Source organism: Schistocerca nitens, chromosome 3 (genome assembly GCF_023898315.1).
Source record: "Schistocerca nitens isolate TAMUIC-IGC-003100 chromosome 3, iqSchNite1.1, whole genome shotgun sequence".
Lineage (NCBI taxonomy): Eukaryota > Metazoa > Arthropoda > Insecta > Orthoptera > Acrididae > Schistocerca > Schistocerca nitens.
In genome coordinates, this window is record NC_064616.1 from 200,953,237 (window position 1) to 200,968,435 (window position 15,199).

Consider the following 15,199-nt stretch of genomic DNA (forward strand, 5'->3'; position numbering starts at 1 on the left):
ACAGATTCGAAACCTGTGGTACTAGATACCAAGATACCAGATCCTCCCCCCCCCCCTGAAACTTGTGTGCAGGATTGAAAACACCACATACAGTGCCGTGATGGCTGGCAGAAGGGAGAAGACCCAGGCTGGTCAACTGCCGGTGTCGGGGAGGAAGGGACGAACCTAACCTAACCTAACCAAACCTAACCTAACCTAACCTAACCCAACCTAACCTAACCTAACCTAACCTAACCTAACCTAACCTAACCTAACCTAACCTAACCTAACCTAACCTATCCTAACCTAACGTGATGCCTGTAAGCAAAATGTTAACTGAATCAATGCGAGTACCAGACTGCCTCACTAAGTGAGATGCATGTGTCCTAATACACGACAGGGTATGTTGCTACTGGCCACTGGGACCATGTGCTCCACAGTGGCGCCCTCACTTTAGATTCGGGGCATGGAGCGCACGCAGCCATGCCTTACGGTATGACTGCTGCAGCGACCTCTAGTGGTCATAGAGTTCTGAGCTGTCTGGCGCAGATTCGAAACCTGTGGTCCTAGATACCAAGATACCAGATGCTGCCCCCCCCCCTGAAACTTGTGTGTAGGATTGAAAACACCACATACAGTGCCGTGATGGCTGGCAGAAGGGAGAAGACCCAGGCTGATCAACTGCCGGTGTCGGGGAGGAAGAGACGAACCTAACCTAACCTAACCGAACCTAACCTAACCTAACCTAACCTAACCTAACCTAACCTAACCTAACCTAACCTAACCTAACCTAACCTAACCTAACCTAACCTAACCTAACCTAACCTAACCTAACCTAACCTAACCTAACCTAACCTAACCTAACCTAACCTAACCTAACCTAACCTAACCTAACCTAACCTAACCTAACCTAACCTAACCTAACCTAACCTAACCTAACCTAACCTAACCTAACCTAACCTAACCTAACCTAACCTAACCTAACCTAACCTAACCTAACCTAACCTAACCTAACCTAACCTAACCTAACCTAACCTAACCTAACCTAACCTAACCTAACCTAACCTAACCTAACCTAACCTAACCTAACCTAACCTAACCTAACCTAACCTAACCTAACCTAACCTAACCTAACCTAACCTAACCTAACCTAACCTAACCTAACCTAACCTAACCTAACCTAACCTAACCTAACCTAACCTAACCTAACCTAACCTAACCTAACCTAACCTAACCTAACCTAACCTGATGCCTGTAAGCAAAATGTCAACTGAATCAATGCGAGTACCAGACTGCCTCACAAAGTGAGATGCATGTGTCCTAATACACGACAGGGTATGTTGCTACTGGCCACTGGGACCATGTGCTCCACAGTGGCGCCCTCACCTTAGATTCGGGGCATGAGCGCACGCAGCCATGCCTTACGGTACGACAAATGCAGCTACCTCTAGTGGTCATAGAGTTCTGAGCTGTCTGGCGCAGAGTCGAAACCTGTGGTCCTAGATACCAAGATACCAGATGCTGCCCCCCCCCTGAAACTTGTGTGTAGGATTGAAAACACCACGTACAGTGCCGTGATGGCTGGCAGAAGGGAGAAGACCCAGGCTGATCAACTGCCGGTGTCGGGGAAGAAGGGACGAACCTAACATAACCTAACCTAACCTAACCTAACCGAACCTAACTTAACCTAACCTAACCTAACCTAACCTAACCTAACCTAACCTAACCTAACCTAACCTAACCTAACCTAACCTAACCTAACCTAACCTAACCTAACCTAACCTAACCTGAATCAATGCGAGTACCAGACTGCCTCACTAAGTGAGATGCATGTGTCCTAATACACGACAGGGTATGTTGCTACTGGCCACTGGGACCATGTGCTCCACAGTGGCGCCCTAACTTTAGATTCGGGGCATGGAGCGCACGCAGCCATGCCTTACGGTATGACTGCTGCAGCAACCTCTAGTGGTCATAGAGTTCTGAGCTGTCTGGCGCAGATTCGAAACCTGTGGTCCTAGATACCGAGATACCAGATGCTGCCCCCCCCCCCTGAAACTTGTGTGTAGGATTGAAAACACCACATACAGTCCCGTGATGGCTGGCAGAAGGGAGAAGTCCCAGGCTGGTCAACTGCCGGTGTCGGGGAGGAAGGGACGAACCTAACCTAACCTAACCTAACCTAACCTAACCTAACCTAACCTAACCTAACCTAACCTAACCTAACCTAACCTAACCTAACCTAACCTAACCTAACCTAACCTAACCTAACCTAACCTAACCTAACCTGATGCCTCTAAGCAAAATGTCAACTGAATCAATGCGAGTACCAGACTGCCTCACTAAGTGAGATGCATGTGTCTTAATACACGACAGGGTATGTTGCTACTGGCCACTGGGACCATGTGCTCCACAGTGGCGCACTCACTTTAGATTCGGGGCATGGAGCGCACGCAGCCCTGCCTTACGGTATGACTGCTGCAGCGACCTCTAGTGGTCATAGAGTTCTGAGCTGTCTGGCACAGATTCGAAACCTGTGGTACTAGATACCAAGATACCAGATCCTCCCCCCCCCCTGAAATTTGTGTGCAGGATTGAAAACACCACATACAGTGCCGTGATGGCTGGCAGAAGGGAGAAGACCCAGGCTGGTCAACTGCCGGTGTCGGGGAGGAAGGGACGAACCTAACCTAACCTAACCAAACCTAAGCTAACCTAACCTAACCCAACCTAACCTAACCTAACCTAACCTAACCTAACCTAACCTAACCTAACCTAACCTAACCTAACCTAACCTAACCTAACCTAACCTAACCTAACCTAACCTAACCTAACCTAACCTAACCTAACCTAACCTAACCTAACCTAACCTAACCTAACCTAACCTAACCTAACCTAACCTAACCTAACCTAACCTAACCTAACCTAACCTAACCTAACCTAACCTAACCTAACCTAACCTAACCTAACCTAACCTAACCTAACCTAACCTAACCTAACCTAACCTAACCTAACCTAACCTAACCTAACCTAACCTAACCTAACCTAACCTAACCTAACCTAACCTAACCTAACCTAACCTAACCTAACCTAACCTAACCTAACCTAACCTAACCTAACCTAACCTAACCTAACCTAACCTAACCTAACCTAACCTAACCTAACCTAACCTAACCTAACCTAACCTAACCTAACCTAACCTAACCTAACCTAACCTAACCTAACCTAACCTGATGCCTGTAAGCAAAATGTCAACTGAATCAATGCGAGTACCAGACTGCCTCACAAAGTGAGATGCATGTGTCCTAATACACGACAGGGTATGTTGCTACTGGCCACTGGGACCATGTGCTCCACAGTGGCGCCCTCACCTTAGATTCGGGGCATGAGCGCACGCAGCCATGCCTTACGGTACGACAAATGCAGCTACCTCTAGTGGTCATAGAGTTCTGAGCTGTCTGGCGCAGAGTCGAAACCTGTGGTCCTAGATACCAAGATACCAGATGCTGCCCCCCCCCTGAAACTTGTGTGTAGGATTGAAAACACCACGTACAGTGCCGTGATGGCTGGCAGAAGGGAGAAGACCCAGGCTGATCAACTGCCGGTGTCGGGGAAGAAGGGACGAACCTAACATAACCTAACCTAACCTAACCTAACCGAACCTAACTTAACCTAACCTAACCTAACCTAACCTAACCTAACCTAACCTAACCTAACCTAACCTAACCTAACCTAACCTAACCTAACCTAACCTAACCTAACCTAACCTAACCTGAGGCCTGTAAGCAAAATGTCAACTGAATCAATGCGAGTACCAGACTGCCTCACTAAGTGAGATGCATGTGTCCTAATACACGACAGGGTATGTTGCTACTGGCCACAGGGACCATGTGCTCCACAGTGGCGCCCTAACTTTAGATTCGGGGCATGGAGCGCACGCAGCCATGCCTTACGGTATGACTGCTGCAGCAACCTCTAGTGGTCATAGAGTTCTGAGCTGTCTGGCGCAGATTCGAAACCTGTGGTCCTAGATACCGAGATACCAGATGCTGCCCCCCCCCCCTGAAACTTGTGTGTAGGATTGAAAACACCACATACAGTGCCGTGATGGCTGGCAGAAGGGAGAAGTCCCAGGCTGGTCAACTGCCGGTGTCGGGGAGGAAGGGACGAACCTAACCTAACCTAACCTAACCTAACCTAACCTAACCTAACCTAACCTAACCTAACCTAACCTAACCTAACCTAACCTAACCTAACCTAACCTAACCTAACCTAACCTAACCTAACCTAACCTAACCTGATGCCTCTAAGCAAAATGTCAACTGAATCAATGCGAGTACCAGACTGCCTCACTAAGTGAGATGCATGTGTCTTAATACACGACAGGGTATGTTGCTACTGGCCACTGGGACCATGTGCTCCACAGTGGCGCACTCACTTTAGATTCGGGGCATGGAGCGCACGCAGCCCTGCCTTACGGTATGACTGCTGCAGCGACCTCTAGTGGTCATAGAGTTCTGAGCTGTCTGGCACAGATTCGAAACCTGTGGTACTAGATACCAAGATACCAGATCCTCCCCCCCCCCTGAAATTTGTGTGCAGGATTGAAAACACCACATACAGTGCCGTGATGGCTGGCAGAAGGGAGAAGACCCAGGCTGGTCAACTGCCGGTGTCGGGGAGGAAGGGACGAACCTAACCTAACCTAACCAAACCTAAGCTAACCTAACCTAACCCAACCTAACCTAACCTAACCTAACCTAACCTAACCTAACCTAACCTAACCTAACCTATCCTAACCTATCCTAACCTAACGTGTTGCCTGTAAGCAAAATGTCAACTGAATCAATGCGAGTACCAGACTGCCTCACTAAGTGAGATGCATGTGTCCTAATACACGACAGGGTATGTTGCTACTGGCCACTGGGACCATGTGCTCCACAGTGGCGCCCTCACTTTAGATTCGGGGCATGGAGCGCACGCAGCCATGCCTTACGGTATGACTGCTGCAGCGACCTCTAGTGGTCATAGAGTTCTGAGCTGTCTGGCGCAGATTCGAAACCTGTGGTCCTAGATACCAAGATACCAGATGCTGCCCCCCCCTGAAACTTGTGTGTAGGATTGAAAACACCACATACAGTGCCGTGATGGCTGGCAGAAGGGAGAAGACCCAGGCTGATCAACTGCCGGTGTCGGGGAGGAAGAGACGAACCTAACCTAACCTAACAAAACCTAACCTAACCTAACCTAACCTAACCTAACCTAACCTAACCTAACCTAACCTAACCTAACCTAACCTAACCTAACCTAACCTAACCTAACCTAACCTAACCTAACCTAACCTAACCTAACCTAACCTAACCTAACCTAACCTAACCTAACCTAACCTAACCTAACCTAACCTAACCTAACCTAACCTAACCTAACCTAACCTAACCTAACCTAACCTAACCTAACCTAACCTAACCTAACCTAACGTAACCTAACCTAACCTAACCTAACCTAACCTAACCTAACCTAACCTAACCTAACCTGATGCCTGTAAGCAAAATGTCAACTGAATCAATGCGAGTACCAGACTGCCTCACAAAGTGAGATGCATGTGTCCTAATACACGACAGGGTATGTTGCTACTGGCCACTGGGACCATGTGCTCCACAGTGGCGCCCTCACTTTAGATTCGGGGCATGAGCGCACGCAGCCATGCCTTACGGTACGACAAATGCAGCGACCTCTAGTGGTCATAGAGTTCTGAGCTGTCTGGCGCAGATTCGAAACCTGTGGTCCTAGATACCAAGATACCAGATGCTGCCCCCCCCCTGAAACTTGTGTGTAGGATTGAAAATACCACATACAGTGCCGTGATGGCTGGCAGAAGGGAGAAGACCCAGGCTGATCAACTGCCGGTGTCGGGGAAGAAGGGACGAACCTAACATAACCTAACCTAACCTAACCTAACCGAACCTAACTTAACCTAACCTAACCTAACCTAACCTAACGTAACCTAACCTAACCTAACCTAACCTAACCTAACCTAACCTAACCTAACCTAACCTAACCTAACCTAACCTAACCTGATGCCTGTAAGCAAAATGTCAACTGAATCAATGCGAGTACCAGACTGCCTCACTAAGTGAGATGCATGTGTCCTAATACACGACAGGGTATGTTGCTACTGGCCACTGGGACCATGTGCTCCACAGTGGCGCCCTAACTTTAGATTCGGGGCATGGAGCGCACGCAGCCATGCCTTACGGTATGACTGCTGCAGCAACCTCTAGTGGTCATAGAGTTCTGAGCTGTCTGGCGCAGATTCGAAACCTGTGGTCCTAGATACCAAGATACCAGATGCTGCCCCCCCCCCCCCTGAAACTTGTGTGTAGGATTGAAAACACCACATACAGTGCCGTGATGGCTGGCAGAAGGGAGAAGTCCCAGGCTGGTCAACTGCCGGTGTCGGGGAGGAAGGGACGATCCTAACCTAACCTAACCAAACCTAACCTAACCTAACCTAACCCAACCTAACCTAACCTAACCTAACCTAACCTAACCTAACCTAACCTAACCTAACCTATCCTAACCTAACGTGATGCCTGTAAGCAAAATGTCAACTGAATCAATGCGAGTACCAGACTGCCTCACTAAGTGAGATGCATGTGTCCTAATACACGACAGGGTATGTTGCTACTGGCCACTGGGACCATGTGCTCCACAGTGGCGCCCTCACTTTAGATTCGGGGCATGGAGCGCACGCAGCCATGCCTTACGGTATGACTGCTGCAGCGACCTCTAGTGGTCATAGAGTTCTGAGCTGTCTGGCGCAGATTCGAAACCTGTGGTCCTAGATACCAAGATACCAGATGCTGCCCCCCCCCCTGAAACTTGTGTGTAGGATTGAAAACACCACATACAGTGCCGTGATGGCTGGCAGAAGGGAGAAGACCCAGGCTGATCAACTGCCGGTGTCGGGGAGGAAGAGACGAACCTAACCTAACCTAACCTAACCTAACCTAACCTAACCTAACCTAACCTAACCTAACCTAACCTAACCTAACCTAACCTAACCTAACCTAACCTAACCTAACCTAACCTAACCTAACCTAACCTAACCTAACCTAACCTAACCTAACCTAACCTAACCTAACCTAACCTAACCTAACCTAACCTAACCTAACCTAACCTAACCTAACCTAACCTAACCTAACCTAACCTAACCTAACCTAACCTAACCTAACCTAACCTAACCTAACCTAACCTAACCTAACCTAACCTAACCTAACCTAACCTAACCTAACCTAACCTAACCTAACCTAACCTAACCTAACCTAACCTAACCTAACCTAACCTAACCTAACCTAACCTAACCTAACCTAACCTAACCTAACCTAACCTAACCTAACCTAACCTAACCTAACCTAACCTAACCTAACCTAACCTAACCTAACCTAACCTGATGCCTGTAAGCAAAATGTCAACTGAATCAATGCGAGTACCAGACTGCCTCACAAAGTGAGATGCATGTGTCCTAATACACGACAGGGTATGTTGCTACTGGCCACTGGGACCATGTGCTCCACAGTGGCGCCCTCACTTTAGATTCGGGGCATGGAGCGCACGCAGCCATGCCTTACGGTACGACAAATGCAGCGACCTCTAGTGGTCATAGAGTTCTGAGCTGTCTGGCGCAGATTCGAAACCTGTGGTCCTAGATACCAAGATACCAGATGCTGCCCCCCCCTGAAACTTGTGTGTAGGATTGAAAACACCACATACAGTGCCGTGATGGCTGGCAGAAGGGAGAAGACCCAGGCTGATCAACTGCCGGTGTCGGGGAGGAAGGGACGAACCTAACATAACCTAACCTAACCTAACCTAACCTAACCTAACCTAACCTAACCTAACCTAACCTAACCTAACCTAACCTAACCTAACCTAACCTAACCTAACCTAACCTAACCTAACCTAACCTAACCTAACCTAACCTGATGCCTGTAAGCAAAATGTCAACTGAATCAATGCGAGTACCAGACTGCCTCACTAAGTGAGATGCATGTGTCCTAATACACGACAGGGTATGTTGCTACTGGCCACAGGGACCATGTGCTCCACAGTGGCGCCCTCACTTTAGATTCGGGGCATGGACCGCACGCAGCCATGCCTTACGGTATGACTGCTGCAGCAACCTCTAGTGGTCATACAGTTCTGAGCTGTCTGGCACAGATTCGAAACCTGTGGTCCTAGATACCAAGATACCAGATGCTGCCCCCCCCCCTGAAACTTGTGTGTAGGATTGAAAACACCACATACAGTGCCGTGATGGCTGGCAGAAGGGAGAAGACCCAGGCTGGTCAACTGCCGGTGTCGGGGAGGAAGGGACGAACCTAACCTAACCTAACCAAACCTAACCTAACCTAACCTAACCCAACCTAACCTAACCTAACCTAACCTAACCTAACCTAACCTAACCTAACCTAACCTAACCTAACCTATCCTAACCTAACGTGATGCCTGTAAGCAAAATGTTAACTGAATCAATGCGAGTACCAGACTGCCTCACTAAGTGAGATGCATGTGTCCTAATACACGACAGGGTATGTTGCTACTGGCCACTGGGACCATGTGCTCCACAGTGGCGCCCTCACTTTAGATTCGGGGCATGGAGCGCACGCAGCCATGCCTTACGGTATGACTGCTGCAGCGACCTCTAGTGGTCATAGAGTTCTGAGCTGTCTGGCGCAGATTCGAAACCTGTGGTCCTAGATACCAAGATACCAGATGCTGCCCCCCCCCCTGAAACTTGTGTGTAGGATTGAAAACACCACATACAGTGCCGTGATGGCTGGCAGAAGGGAGAAGACCCAGGCTGATCAACTGCCGGTGTCGGGGAGGAAGAGACGAACCTAACCTAACCTAACCGAACCTAACCTAACCTAACCTAACCTAACCTAACCTAACCTAACCTAACCTAACCTAACCTAACCTAACCTAACCTAACCTAACCTAACCTAACCTAACCTAACCTAACCTAACCTAACCTAACCTAACCTAACCTAACCTAACCTAACCTAACCTAACCTAACCTAACCTAACCTAACCTAACCTAACCTAACCTAACCTAACCTAACCTAACCTAACCTAACCTAACCTAACCTAACCTAACCTAACCTAACCTAACCTAACCTAACCTAACCTAACCTGATGCCTGTAAGCAAAATGTCAACTGAATCAATGCGAGTACCAGACTGCCTCACAAAGTGAGATGCATGTGTCCTAATACACGACAGGGTATGTTGCTACTGGCCACTGGGACCATGTGCTCCACAGTGGCGCCCTCACCTTAGATTCGGGGCATGAGCGCACGCAGCCATGCCTTACGGTACGACAAATGCAGCTACCTCTAGTGGTCATAGAGTTCTGAGCTGTCTGGCGCAGAGTCGAAACCTGTGGTCCTAGATACCAAGATACCAGATGCTGCCCCCCCCCTGAAACTTGTGTGTAGGATTGAAAACACCACGTACAGTGCCGTGATGGCTGGCAGAAGGGAGAAGACCCAGGCTGATCAACTGCCGGTGTCGGGGAAGAAGGGACGAACCTAACATAACCTAACCTAACCTAACCTAACCGAACCTAACTTAACCTAACCTAACCTAACCTAACCTAACCTAACCTAACCTAACCTAACCTAACCTAACCTAACCTAACCTAACCTAACCTAACCTAACCTGAGGCCTGTAAGCAAAATGTCAACTGAATCAATGCGAGTACCAGACTGCCTCACTAAGTGAGATGCATGTGTCCTAATACACGACAGGGTATGTTGCTACTGGCCACTGGGACCATGTGCTCCACAGTGGCGCCCTAACTTTAGATTCGGGGCATGGAGCGCACGCAGCCATGCCTTACGGTATGACTGCTGCAGCAACCTCTAGTGGTCATAGAGTTCTGAGCTGTCTGGCGCAGATTCGAAACCTGTGGTCCTAGATACCGAGATACCAGATGCTGCCCCCCCCCCTGAAACTTGTGTGTAGGATTGAAAACACCACATACAGTCCCGTGATGGCTGGCAGAAGGGAGAAGTCCCAGGCTGGTCAACTGCCGGTGTCGGGGAGGAAGGGACGAACCTAACCTAACCTAACCTAACCTAACCTAACCTAACCTAACCTAACCTAACCTAACCTAACCTAACCTAACCTAACCTAACCTAACCTAACCTAACCTAACCTAACCTAACCTAACCTAACCTAACCTGATGCCTCTAAGCAAAATGTCAACTGAATCAATGCGAGTACCAGACTGCCTCACTAAGTGAGATGCATGTGTCTTAATACACGACAGGGTATGTTGCTACTGGCCACTGGGACCATGTGCTCCACAGTGGCGCACTCACTTTAGATTCGGGGCATGGAGCGCACGCAGCCCTGCCTTACGGTATGACTGCTGCAGCGACCTCTAGTGGTCATAGAGTTCTGAGCTGTCTGGCACAGATTCGAAACCTGTGGTACTAGATACCAAGATACCAGATCCTCCCCCCCCCCTGAAATTTGTGTGCAGGATTGAAAACACCACATACAGTGCCGTGATGGCTGGCAGAAGGGAGAAGACCCAGGCTGGTCAACTGCCGGTGTCGGGGAGGAAGGGACGAACCTAACCTAACCTAACCAAACCTAAGCTAACCTAACCTAACCCAACCTAACCTAACCTAACCTAACCTAACCTAACCTAACCTAACCTAACCTAACCTATCCTAACCTAACGTGTTGCCTGTAAGCAAAATGTCAACTGAATCAATGCGAGTACCAGACTGCCTCACTAAGTGAGATGCATGTGTCCTAATACACGACAGGGTATGTTGCTACTGGCCACTGGGACCATGTGCTCCACAGTGGCGCCCTCACTTTAGATTCGGGGCATGGAGCGCACGCAGCCATGCCTTACGGTATGACTGCTGCAGCGACCTCTAGTGGTCATAGAGTTCTGAGCTGTCTGGCGCAGATTCGAAACCTGTGGTCCTAGATACCAAGATACCAGATGCTGCCCCCCCCTGAAACTTGTGTGTAGGATTGAAAACACCACATACAGTGCCGTGATGGCTGGCAGAAGGGAGAAGACCCAGGCTGATCAACTGCCGGTGTCGGGGAGGAAGAGACGAACCTAACCTAACCTAACCTAACCTAACCTAACCTAACCTAACCTAACCTAACCTAACCTAACCTAACCTAACCTAACCTAACCTAACCTAACCTAACCTAACCTAACCTAACCTAACCTAACCTAACCTAACCTAACCTAACCTAACCTAACCTAACCTAACCTAACCTAACCTAACCTAACCTAACCTAACCTAACCTAACCTAACCTAACCTAACCTAACCTAACCTAACCTAACCTAACCTAACCTAACCTAACCTAACCTAACCTAACCTAACCTAACCTAACCTAACCTAACCTAACCTAACCTAACCTAACCTAACCTAACCTAACCTAACCTAACCTAACCTAACGTAACCTAACCTAACCTAACCTAACCTAACCTAACCTAACCTAACCTAACCTAACCTGATGCCTGTAAGCAAAATGTCAACTGAATCAATGCGAGTACCAGACTGCCTCACAAAGTGAGATGCATGTGTCCTAATACACGACAGGGTATGTTGCTACTGGCCACTGGGACCATGTGCTCCACAGTGGCGCCCTCACTTTAGATTCGGGGCATGAGCGCACGCAGCCATGCCTTACGGTACGACAAATGCAGCGACCTCTAGTGGTCATAGAGTTCTGAGCTGTCTGGCGCAGATTCGAAACCTGTGGTCCTAGATACCAAGATACCAGATGCTGCCCCCCCCCTGAAACTTGTGTGTAGGATTGAAAATACCACATACAGTGCCGTGATGGCTGGCAGAAGGGAGAAGACCCAGGCTGATCAACTGCCGGTGTCGGGGAAGAAGGGACGAACCTAACATAACCTAACCTAACCTAACCTAACCGAACCTAACTTAACCTAACCTAACCTAACCTAACCTAACGTAACCTAACCTAACCTAACCTAACCTAACCTAACCTAACCTAACCTAACCTAACCTAACCTAACCTAACCTAACCTGATGCCTGTAAGCAAAATGTCAACTGAATCAATGCGAGTACCAGACTGCCTCACTAAGTGAGATGCATGTGTCCTAATACACGACAGGGTATGTTGCTACTGGCCACTGGGACCATGTGCTCCACAGTGGCGCCCTAACTTTAGATTCGGGGCATGGAGCGCACGCAGCCATGCCTTACGGTATGACTGCTGCAGCAACCTCTAGTGGTCATAGAGTTCTGAGCTGTCTGGCGCAGATTCGAAACCTGTGGTCCTAGATACCAAGATACCAGATGCTGCCCCCCCCCCTGAAACTTGTGTGTAGGATTGAAAACACCACATACAGTGCCGTGATGGCTGGCAGAAGGGAGAAGTCCCAGGCTGGTCAACTGCCGGTGTCGAGGAGGAAGGGACGATCCTAACCTAACCTAACCAAACCTAACCTAACCTAACCTAACCCAACCTAACCTAACCTAACCTAACCTAACCTAACCTAACCTAACCTAACCTAACCTATCCTAACCTAACGTGATGCCTGTAAGCAAAATGTCAACTGAATCAATGCGAGTACCAGACTGCCTCACTAAGTGAGATGCATGTGTCCTAATACACGACAGGGTATGTTGCTACTGGCCACTGGGACCATGTGCTCCACAGTGGCGCCCTCACTTTAGATTCGGGGCATGGAGCGCACGCAGCCATGCCTTACGGTATGACTGCTGCAGCGACCTCTAGTGGTCATAGAGTTCTGAGCTGTCTGGCGCAGATTCGAAACCTGTGGTCCTAGATACCAAGATACCAGATGCTGCCCCCCCCCCCTGAAACTTGTGTGTAGGATTGAAAACACCACATACAGTGCCGTGATGGCTGGCAGAAGGGAGAAGACATAGGCTGATCAACTGCCGGTGTCGGGGAGGAAGAGACGAACCTAACCTAACCTAACCTAACCTAACCTAACCTAACCTAACCTAACCTAACCTAACCTAACCTAACCTAACCTAACCTAACCTAACCTAACCTAACCTAACCTAACCTAACCTAACCTAACCTAACCTAACCTAACCTAACCTAACCTAACCTAACCTAACCTAACCTAACCTAACCTAACCTAACCTAACCTAACCTAACCTAACCTAACCTAACCTAACCTAACCTAACCTAACCTAACCTAACCTAACCTAACCTAACCTAACCTAACCTAACCTAACCTAACCTAACCTAACCTAACCTAACCTAACCTAACCTAACCTAACCTAACCTAACCTAACCTAACCTAACCTAACCTAACCTAACCTAACCTAACCTAACCTAACCTAACCTAACCTAACCTAACCTAACCTAACCTAACCTAACCTAACCTAACCTAACCTAACCTAACCTAACCTAACCTAACCTAACCTAACCTAACCTAACCTGATGCCTGTAAGCAAAATGTCAACTGAATCAATGCGAGTACCAGACTGCCTCACAAAGTGAGATGCATGTGTCCTAATACACGACAGGGTATGTTGCTACTGGCCACTGGGACCATGTGCTCCACAGTGGCGCCCTCACTTTAGATTCGGGGCATGGAGCGCACGCAGCCATGCCTTACGGTACGACAAATGCAGCGACCTCTAGTGGTCATAGAGTTCTGAGCTGTCTGGCGCAGATTCGAAACCTGTGGTCCTAGATACCAAGATACCAGATGCTGCCCCCCCCTGAAACTTGTGTGTAGGATTGAAAACACCACATACAGTGCCGTGATGGCTGGCAGAAGGGAGAAGACCCAGGCTGATCAACTGCCGGTGTCGGGGAGGAAGGGACGAACCTAACATAACCTAACCTAACCTAACCTAACCTAACCTAACCTAACCTAACCTAACCTAACGTAACCTAACCTAACCTAACCTAACCTAACCTAACCTAACCTAACCTAACCTAACCTAACCTAACCTAACCTGATGCCTGTAAGCAAAATGTCAACTGAATCAATGCGAGTACCAGACTGCCTCACTAAGTGAGATGCATGTGTCCTAATACACGACAGGGTATGTTGCTACTGGCCACAGGGACCATGTGCTCCACAGTGGCGCCCTCACTTTAGATTCGGGGCATGGACCGCACGCAGCCATGCCTTACGGTATGACTGCTGCAGCAACCTCTAGTGGTCATACAGTTCTGAGCTGTCTGGCACAGATTCGAAACCTGTGGTCCTAGATACCAAGATACCAGATGCTGCCCCCCCCCCTGAAACTTGTGTGTAGGATTGAAAACACCACATACAGTGCCGTGATGGCTGGCAGAAGGGAGAAGACCCAGGCTGATCAACTGCCGGTGTCGGGGAGGAAGGGACGAACCTAACCTAACCTAACCTAACCTAACCTAACCTAACCTAACCTAACCTAACCTAACCTAACCTAACCTAACCTAACCTAACCTAACCTAACCTAACCTAACCTAACCTAACCTAACCTAACCTAACCTGATGCCTCTAAGCAAAATGTCAACTGAATCAATGCGAGTACCAGACTGCCTCACTAAGTGAGATGCATGTGTCTTAATACACGACTGGGTATTTTGCTACTGGCCACTGGGACCATGTGCTCCACAGTGGCGCCCTCACTTTAGATTCGGGGCATGGAGCGCACGCAGCCCTGCCTTACGGTATGACTGCTGCAGCGACCTCTAGTGGTCATAGAGTTCTGAGCTGTCTGGCGCAGATTCGAAACCTGTGGTACTAGATACCAAGATACCAGATCCTCCCACCCCCCTGAAACTTGTGTGTAGGATTGAAAACACCACATACAGTGCCGTGATGGCTGGCAGAAGGGAGAAGTCCCAGGCTGGTCAGCTGCCGGTGTCGGGGAGGAAGGGACGAACCTAACCTAACCTAACCTAACCTAACCTAACCTAACCTAACCTAACCTAACCTAACCTAACCTAACCTAACCTAACCTAACCTAACCTAACCTAACCTAACCTAACCTAACCTAACCTAACCTAACCTAACCTAACCTAACCTAACCTAACCCAACCCAACCCAACCCAACCCAACCCAACCCAACCCAACCCAACCTAACCTAACCTAACCTAACCTAACCTAACATAACCTAACCTAACCTAACCTAACCTAACCTAACCTAACCTAACCTAACCTAA